General features: G+C 37.6%; 1 protein-coding gene across 1 annotated transcript in view; it reads right to left on the bottom strand.

The window, feature by feature from the left end:
* igsf11 (immunoglobulin superfamily member 11) overlaps positions 1-10,000 on the bottom strand; it is a 155,045-nt gene that overhangs the window by 143,824 nt on the left and 1,221 nt on the right. The gene's annotated exons all lie outside the window — the stretch shown is intronic.

The raw sequence follows: 10,000 nt of genomic DNA, 5'->3' as shown, positions 1-10,000 counted from the left end.
GCACATAAGCATTCTTCCACAGAGCGGTAAATACAAACAAAAGATGGCGAAAGCATCAAGCAGTTTTGTCTGGACAGACAATGAGGTTGCTTTATACTACAATTACTTGCTTGAGAAGCGTCAATAAACTGAAAACCTTGAGCAGCACAAACACAGTCCTGTAGTCCGCCACTGTAGCTTTGAATGTCTCACGCGTTGTTTTGAAGTACTTGCACGCTTGCCTATAGACTGAACACATATTACGCGTGCGCGTGACATCATCGTTTTCACAAATTCGTATAACGAGACGACAACGCCATCATTTTCAAATACTTACACTCTGAAAACGTTTTCAAAAGTTGGCATTTTCAGGCCCCAAAACGCCGTTGTCGTGTAAACGAACAGACAAAATGCATAAAAGTTTTTCCGTTTTTAGTTCAAAACATTGTCGTATAAACGGCCAATTTAATATACAAAAATCACGAGCAACATCTGAGCAATTACACTTTCCTTAAAGTAAACATGACTCCAGACCAAATGAACATTCTTGTCTAGAACCACAACAACACAAAGAGCAAACGCACGTCCACCTGAGCTAATGATCTATTTCAATTAAATCAGTAACAGCTATTGATTAGGCTGTAACACAGTTTTCATGTTAACTGCCCACAGCAAGTGCTCTCTGTGGCCAGATATTGATTACTCATGATAGAGAGAGAGAGAGAGAGAGAGAGAGAGAGAGAGAGAGAGAGGTATAAATTCTAAAGGAAGAGAAGAGGGGCAAGAAATGACTCTTTGCACAAAAGTTGTCGTATGTTCGCTGTTTGCTGAGATTATGGGCTGCATGTTTTTAGAGCACAAGTGAAGAACCTGATTCATGCTGGTAACCAGCAAGTTGTTCTCTTGAAAACTGGTTTGGGAAGTTGGGAAATGTTGCATTCTGCTCTCAGGTCATGTCGGAATGATTGCATTTACGAGATGAACACATATAACGTCACCATAACGATTTAATTGGTACTTTATTTCCAGGCTAGTGGGATGAATTTACATTTCTGAAGAACACTAAAATACTCAAGAGCGCACCAGTCTGGTTCTGGACGTGAACTGTAAAAGTTGTCAATCGATGGTATATGCTTTGGTTAAACTCGTGATCCTGAAGAGAAAGATTAAATATTTGGATCTATATGAAAACTTGATTTCATTGTAGTTTGTGGAGTGGTGGTGGTGTAGTGGTCTAAACCACATAACTGGTAAACTGGTAATCAGAAGGTCGCTGGTTTGATCCCCTCAGCCACCACCATTGTGTCCTTGAGTAAGGCACTTAACTCCAGGTTGCTCCGGGGGGGGGATTGTCCCTGTAATAAGGGCTCTGTAAGTCGCTTTGGATAAAAGATTGACTGATTTTCAAACACGTTTTTGCGCTCTGTTTTGTTGTACTCCTGCTAATAGAAAGCTTTTCCTGTTTTTGACAGAAAGTGACGAAGAGATAAGTAAACTTCAAAATGGCCACCATAATTACTTGAATGCGCTTCATGTCGTAATTTCGATTTCAGAAGGCTTAAGTAGGAGGAGGTCTACAACTTGAATGCAGCATCATCACTAGAGGGTTGTTGAATCTAATCACGACTTTCTCTGCCCACCAGCAGTATGATCTGGAATTAAACACACGAATAAATGTTAAATAAACAAAACCCTTTAGCTTGCTGCAGAATGACAAGGCAGTCAGGGATGTCCTGTTTAATATCTAAAAAAATATCTATCCCTACCATGATGACTACCCAATGACTGCATTATAAATATCATTATTAATTTGTGTGTCCATAATAAGGATGCATTAATGTATCACCAATATTTATCAGACAATTATTGACTAGAGGTTCACTAATATATTGGTTACTCCAATTATTTGGAGCCGATAGTTGATTTTTGAACAATCGATTATCAGCAAAAATCAACACCAATAGTTGCAGATGGATTTATTTTTGTTTTTGTGTTCCTCCGTGGACTAGAAAGAGTCCCTGGTGTGTTTTGGGTTTGTTTTTAGTTATGCACCAAATCATACTTTTTCCTGATTATTATTGGGATTTTGGTTGCACAATAAACTTTTTTGGACTCTTGTATCCTCTATGTCTGGCACAGACATCACTGTAAGAAATAAAAAAAATCTGTTTTAAGAACTATCTGCCTATTAATCGGTCCTGCTTAGACTTATCTACCAGCTTAGTTATTCGTATCAGCATAATCCATTATTAGTCGACCTCTACTATTGACCAAATTAAAACATAAAACATCAGCATATCACTCATAAGCATGAAAACACTGATATGAAAAGACGGTTTTCCGAACTTAATTCTGCAAAAACTTTATCTGAGTGCAATATAAAGAAATACCAATCAAAATAAATTAAATCAAAAATGTTGACTGTGAATGGAAATTAAAATGTGGAAAATGTAAAGCATGTCGAACATGCATTATATGTATTTGTAAAGCTAAATCATAACATGTAAAATGGGAGTTCTATTGTAAACAAGCGCAAAAAACAAAATGTAAAAAAGTGCGGTGCTTTCAACACTAAACGTGTCTTACAAAGGTTAAAGGACTATATTGTTTTGTATGAATGAGTGATCAGGATACTTTTCACATCATTGTGTAGCACAAACTCTAGGCTACAAGATCCAGTTCTCAAAGGTCTTGTGGACAAATGTTTAGTATGTGTTATATGGCCTTATTTCAGTGACTTAACATTTTAGTTTTTTCAAAAACCATGTATAAATGTTATTTTCTCAAAAATACAAACATGTACTCACATATTATTGTAGCCCATTTTGTGTTGAATACAGTGTTATCAGACTTTAGCCATTAATGTGTTTTTAAGCAACTGAAAAAAAGCACAAATGTCAAGGCATGTCAAAACTTCTCCAGGGCCCAAAACACTCTCAGACCCCAGAGGGTTAATGATAGGTGTGACAGATAAAATGAGAAAAGAGGGATTTCTTTTGAATGACTGCACTACCAGTATTACAGCACACACTATTACTAAAGCCAGCACACACACACACACACACACACACAACACTGACCTATTGATTTATATCAGTATTGCAATCACACCGACAATCACTGTTGCACTCATGTCACCTCCTCCCCAAACAATATCTGAAACACTGTATATATTTTTCATTTGAGCAATGTATCAGTCATTTTACAGAATCTTTTGTAGAATAATGGAATAGAAGGATCTAAATATAGTCACTACTTCTTCCTGTTGCTTTTTTCTTCTTCTGTCAATGTTTCGAATTTAAATTAAGCTCCATTGTCAAACGTGCTTAATCCTCAGTATTTACAGCAATGTAACATTTTGTTTGAATTTCATAAGCTGAGTGATGTTACCAACAGATGTCATGCAAAGCAATGTATTAAAACAACATCTTAAACGTGTGTCCTTGAGAACAAACCCTGCTTCCCTTGTCCAATCTATCCTGTGTACATCAGCAAAAAAATACAAACCCCGAAATGCTTTATAAGAGCGAACTTAGACTCCAGCTTAACTCAATATCACATTTAAGTGCAGGCTTTGTGTGCTGTACACCTGGAGAGCCCTTAAGAGCGACAAAAGAACAAAGAAAGAGAGAAGAAAGAGAATACAAGTCGTTTCTTCCTCTAGACGGAATATCTCCTGCTTTGAACAGCACAGCGAGATCTCTGATCTTCCCCGTTCCTGAAAGAACATTCGACATCAAACACGTTTCGATACAGATTGGACAGTGTTTTACAGAGGAGATCTTCTCCAGTGAGAGCTATTTGTGAGTGAAGCTCTACTCTAAAGAGAGTTAAATTCGAGTTAATCTGTACTTTAGAGAGAGCTAATAAATTGTGAAACTCGTCTCTATGAGATGCAATTATTTATTGATTGTAAAAGGGTTTTAGATGGGCAAGGAGGAGGCGAGAACCGGCTTGACACTATAAATAATAGTTTAATGAGAAACTTAAACAAAATACACAAACACACACATGACGGACATGCCCGTAACGATCTCTCTCTCTCGCACAATCCTTCGCAGTCGGCTATTATCCCTCTCGGAGGCTTGATTAGCCTGATAAGGGACCGGGTGTGTATAATCACAACCCGGCCCCGCCCTCCGCCCTGCCACATTCCTCCCTCGTTCTCTCAGGCTGGGGAGCCCCTGGCATGACGTACACGTTTCAGTGATTGACTTGATTACCTCTGACATTGATACTTGAAGAAGCAACATGGAAGTAAACTATAGCAAGTGTAACACATGAACAGTATGATATGACTATTGTCACTTTGGTGTAATACTGAAATGATGAAAGTTGTGCATCTATTTAGACTCAATAAGTGCCTGAGAAAATACTTTAGTATGTGTATCTTATGTGCAGCTTAAAATGTGTCTGACGGTCAAAACGGCTCCGAAAATCTGAGTGTGGAAGTAATGAATCCTGTTCTAAATTTGTCCTGATTTCTTGCATTTTCTCTTTGATATATGAACAATAAAACATCAACGTATTTTTATTTGATTATTTTCTAATTGTCTTAAAATTTGACACTATCTGGAGTGGTGGTGGTGGCGTAGTGGGCTAAAGCACATAACTGGTAATCAGAAGGTTGCTGGTTCGATCCCCACAGTCACCACCATTGTGTCCTTGAGCAAGGCACTTAACTCCAGGTTGCTCCGGGGGGATTGTCCCTGTAATAAGAGCACTGTAAGTCACATTGGATAAAAGCGTCTGCCAAATGCATAAATGTAAATGTAAATGTATCTGGACATTTTGTAGATCCATTTTTGATAGATATACATGCCAGGGTCTCTAAAGACTATATATGTAAGTGTGTTTGGTGAAATTGCCATGCATTAAAGGGTTGAGCATTGTTTTTTCCCTGCTCTTCGTGACCCTATCCAAACAGACCTGCGACCCATTTCTGGGTCACGAGTCACGGCCCACCAGTTGAGAACCACTGATCCAGCCAGATGAGTTTTACAGCAGCACTCAAGTAAGATCTGAACATCAGACCACTGCTGACCTCACGTCTCTTGAAGGCGACTCTCCAGCTCTCTCAAAAATATGATTTATTCATTGCTCTTTCCTAAACCAAAGGGTAGCAGTCGACCTATCCTCTCTCTCTCTCTCTCTCTCTCTCTCTCTCTCTCTCACTCTCTCTCTCTCTCTCTCGCACTGTTCTAGCAGTCCCAATGGTCATTTAATTTTTGAGCGGATATTTTTAGCTGAAGATAATCGAGATGGATACTTCCATCTGTCCTCTGCACATTCCAGCTGCTCCGCTTTTCAGCAGGAAAAAGGAAATGGGGGGGGGCACATAGTGGCATGATCATCATCATCCTGATCCTCACTTTAATACACATAATTGGACAGGCTAAATGCATCACATGGATCGAGATACTAAAATAGTGACTAATGAAAAATACCTTTTTACAGACAAAACAACACGACTAATTTTCATACTGAAATTATGGCATCTTTAAATAGTTCATACTAAATTAATAGATGCTTCAACACTTGAAGATGTGCTTTAAAGCCTTATTTTATTTGCCTGTTGGAAGATAAAAATCTCATTGACTCACAGAAGGAGTGACCCAAGACCCAAAATACATAGAGACTAATAAAGAGACTTAGGGTTGAGCTTTTATTTCATGCAACCTCCCAGAACATCATAGCATTTACCTATCAACAGCCTATAGCAAAGCCAAAGCATGCACAATGATCCACCTTATCAACTGCATCAATCAAAGCACAGCTTGATCTCAAGAAAATGACTTGCAAAACATTATTACACAGTTCATTAAGTATCGTGACAGTTCCAAGGTCAAATGTCCACTGTGAGGTGTTTATGGTTAATGCTCGATCGAGTTTTAAATCAACAAAACAGACCTCCCTACCCTAAACCTTAAAGCTAAACCTAACCGATAGTGTCAGAGAAAGCAATAGTAAGATGAAAAACACAAGTACGCAATTTTTTGGCACTCCTATGACACTTTGGGCTCACGAGCCAACTAGCGTGCTCTTCAGGATTCGTATCCGCTCCTTTACATCACCAGTGCAACGCTCTATCAGTCGAGCTACCGCACAGTTTAATCACACTCGAATGTAGTTTTGTAATGCAAACATTAAAATGAGTCCTGCGCTATAGTAAAAGTCATACAGTGTCATAAGATACTGTAGCACTGTGTGTGAAACAGAGCGAAAAATAAGCGTTTATGAACTGATAATCTGCTGTTTTACTCGGGAATAAAGTGAATTAAAGTCATTGTTGTTGTAGCGCCTCTAGTGTCATTTTGCATTAATATAGGTATAGCAATATTATTCTATGAGACTAGGTTGCGACACCCTAGCATAACATAGTGAGTTTAGCATGCACCACTAATATTTCTTTAAAATATGTTAAAGTTTACACGATCAGGGCTGATGTGATTGAACTGAAGCAAACTCGAACACTGAAAAGAGAAAAAGTTCCACCTAATTTTGTTTTATCCCAAAAAAATGACATGCTACATTTATAAATAGGAAATCCATTTTTATGTGAATTAAATTTGGTTTGATTTTTAAGGGAAGCTGTATTCAGCGGTGGGTCGAAAATTGCACTACCACTTCGGATGAACTTTAATTGGCAGAATTGATCCGTTCACTGGTGTGGTTTACAAACCCTCAAGCACAAAGCAACCTCTCTCTTTCTCTCTCTCTTTCCTTTTTAAAGGAATATTTTGGGCTCAATGCAAGTTAAGCAACAGCATCTGTGGCATAATGTTGATTACCACAAAACACAATTGTTCTTCTATCGCTGAAGACATGGTCAGTGGACAGTACATAACTATCTCTATCTCTCAATGTCTATCTATCTATTTTCTTTTTAAAGTTCAGCCGAACATTGACATTTTTCCTTGTGTGCCCTCAAGGTACTTCTTGGTGGCCCATCATACTTTCCTGACCATTTCTTAATGGCAGAAGATGCAAAATTAATGACCGAAGATCCGGTGATCGTGCGTGGGGACGTTTTCCCAAACTGACAGTGACAGCTATGCAGGAAAAGCAGCGAACTCCATTCTGGAAGATAGAATCCAAAGACGGCCTACTTTCCTACAATGAGATCTCTAACACCACACATAGTCCAGGAGCACAGGGTTTCGTTTCAGCTTGACCCATTGCTACAGCTCCCATGACACTTTACAACCACATTTAAAGTGGCTCAAACTCAGAGATCTGCTCCTAAAAAAAGAACAAAACACTTAAACGTGCTCTGTAAATGGATCCTGCTCTGGAGACGACAACATTGCATATTTGTTCTGTGGGGTCTTAACAAGGATGTACCAGCAAATGCCATCACAAACATGCATGTATTAATGAGACATGTCTGGGTAGAGGTACATATCCCATTGACTTAACAACATGTTTTAAAGAGAGTCAGAGAGATAGAGATAGAGAGAGAGAGAGAGAGAGAGAGAGAGAGAGAGAAACACTCTGTTATGTGGTGATTGAATTAGGCCAACGCCTAAAGTTTTCAATAGGTGTACGTCACAGAGAAAAATGGCTGTAAAAATGTACTAAAAATGTTTCTAATTACCAGTTGTAAAAGACAAAGCATCATCGAATCTAAAAACACACTATTAAGTACTGTTGCATTGTGGGAACATTTTGAAATTGCTAGGTTCTAAAGTGTTCTAGAGACTGTTGGAGAACCTTTATAGTTCTTATGATGTCATTGTTAAATGTTAAAAGTTCAAAAGAATCCAGGAAGGCATCACTCTATAACAGATGACCTGATACGCTGATCTAAAGTACCGTACTCTCAGAAGAACTGTACAGCCAAAAAAATGGTTCTTGTTAAGAAAAGGGTTCTTAGCTGAACCAAAAGTGCTACAACCATCAAATGAACACCAATGAAGAGTGTAAGAGTGACAAAGAGCAGTTTGTGAACTTGGACATATTCTATGCTGAATTGAAAACCAGCCTGTTAGCGGCACTACCACAATCCTGGATTACACAACAGGATATGACAGGGTCCTCTTAGTGTGGGCAAACATATGCACAAAGGTATCACCCGAATTCCACAGAGGATGGCACAATGAAAGTGTGCCAGTGTGTGTGTGTGTGTGTGTGTGTGTGTGTGTGTGTATACGTGCATCTGACTGTCACAAAGTCACGTGGGGCAGCGCTCTTCATAATCTGGCTGGATTACGGCCCTCAGACCTGCGCCGTCTGGCCAGTCCATGAGTCCTCTGCCCCATGTATCCACATCCTATCCATGACTCATGACCCATTCATAATTTTACAGAATCAAGCTTTATGTTGTAAAGATCAAACACAACACCAAAACTACATAATCAAACCCACTGAGTAGTGCGTGTGTGTGCATGTTTGTATGTACGTGTGTGTGTGTGTGCGCATGTGACAGAGAAAAAAAAGTCAGTTTTAAAAGGTTTAACTATATTTGTGAGGACTTTTTGGAAAATGTGGCCCTCATAAATATAGCAAAACAAGTTCACAACGGTTTTTTGGTACAAAACAAATGCAATCCTCATAACAATTATTTTAATAATATTTCAGTATTATATTGCATTTTAATAAAAGTTAGTTGGGCTCCAAAATGTGAGTAAACTTTTTTTTTTTATTACAAATATATGTAGATATATATATTGCTTTTTATTAAGTACGGTTGCATCTCAATACAAATGATTAAATAACGTTCTTGTGTTCATTTTGTGAAAAACGTGCTTTTATTCTTTTTTATTTCATGCATTAAACATTTTGAATCTACTTGACTTCAATGGTTGAAATGACTGAACTAGTTTAGTTGAAATTATGCTTTTTTTAATTTAAAATAAAAAACTTTTAATTCTATTTAAGAGCAAATATATAATTATCGAGAGTATATCGATATGTCAATAAGCTGAAAAATATCAAGATATCATTTTTGTAGCCATATCGTCCAGCCCTACTGAATAGACATATGTTGATGGACAATTAAACTCTATGTTTACGTTTATAAATTAAATGCTGCATTAACAATTGTTGTCTAACAACAACCTCTCTGCAATGTTCATGATAAATAGTCAATTATATGATAATGAAAAATGTGAATAAACAATAAAAAAAATAAAAACATTTGAGAACATTCAGAATAAATTTTTATAAGGTTGTCACACAAAAACCTCCCTATATTGTTCTGGGAATGTTAGTTTATGGTTATAAAAATTAATTCTAAAAATAACCATTAGAGAACATTCTGTAAACATTTTTATTAGGTTGTCACATGAAAATCTCCCTGCAATGTATTTGGGAATGTTAGCTTATGGTTATAAAAATAACCATTAGGGAACGTTCTGTATACGTTTTTATTAGGTTGTCAAACAAAACCCCTCCCTGCAATGTTCTGGAAATGTTAGTTTATGGTTTAAAAAATAAAACAACCTATAAATAGCCATTTGAGAACATTCTGTAAACGTTTTTATAAGGTTGTAACACAAAAACCTCCCTGCAACGTTCTGGGAATGTTAGTTTATGGTTATAAAAATAAAACCAGTTAGGAATTGGTTCAAACAAACAAACGGGAACCACCCATTAATGTTCTGGGAACATTTTGAAATTGCTAGGTTCTAAAGTGTTCTAGAGACTGTTGGAGAACCTTTATAGTTCTTATGATGTCATTGTTAAATGTTTAAAGTTCAAAAGAATCCAGGAAGGCATCACTCTATAACAGATGACCTGATACGCTGATCTAAAGTACCGTACTCTCAGAAGAACTGTACAGCCAAAAAAATGGTTCTTGTTAAGAAAAGGGTTCTTAGCTGAACCAAAAGTGCTACAACCATCAAATGAACACCAATGAAGAGTGTAAGAGTGACAAAGAGCAGTTTGTGAACTTGGACATATTCTATGCTGAATTGAAAACCAGCCTGTTAGCGGCACTACCACAATCCTGGATTACACAACAGGATATGACAGGGTCCTCTTAGTGTGGGCAAACATATGCACAAAGGTATCACCC

Source organism: Xyrauchen texanus, chromosome 36 (genome assembly GCF_025860055.1).
Source record: "Xyrauchen texanus isolate HMW12.3.18 chromosome 36, RBS_HiC_50CHRs, whole genome shotgun sequence".
Classification (NCBI taxonomy): Eukaryota; Metazoa; Chordata; class Actinopteri; order Cypriniformes; family Catostomidae; genus Xyrauchen; species Xyrauchen texanus.
The sequence above is the reverse complement of the archived record's forward strand: the minus strand, read 5'-3'. Positions and strand labels throughout refer to the sequence as shown.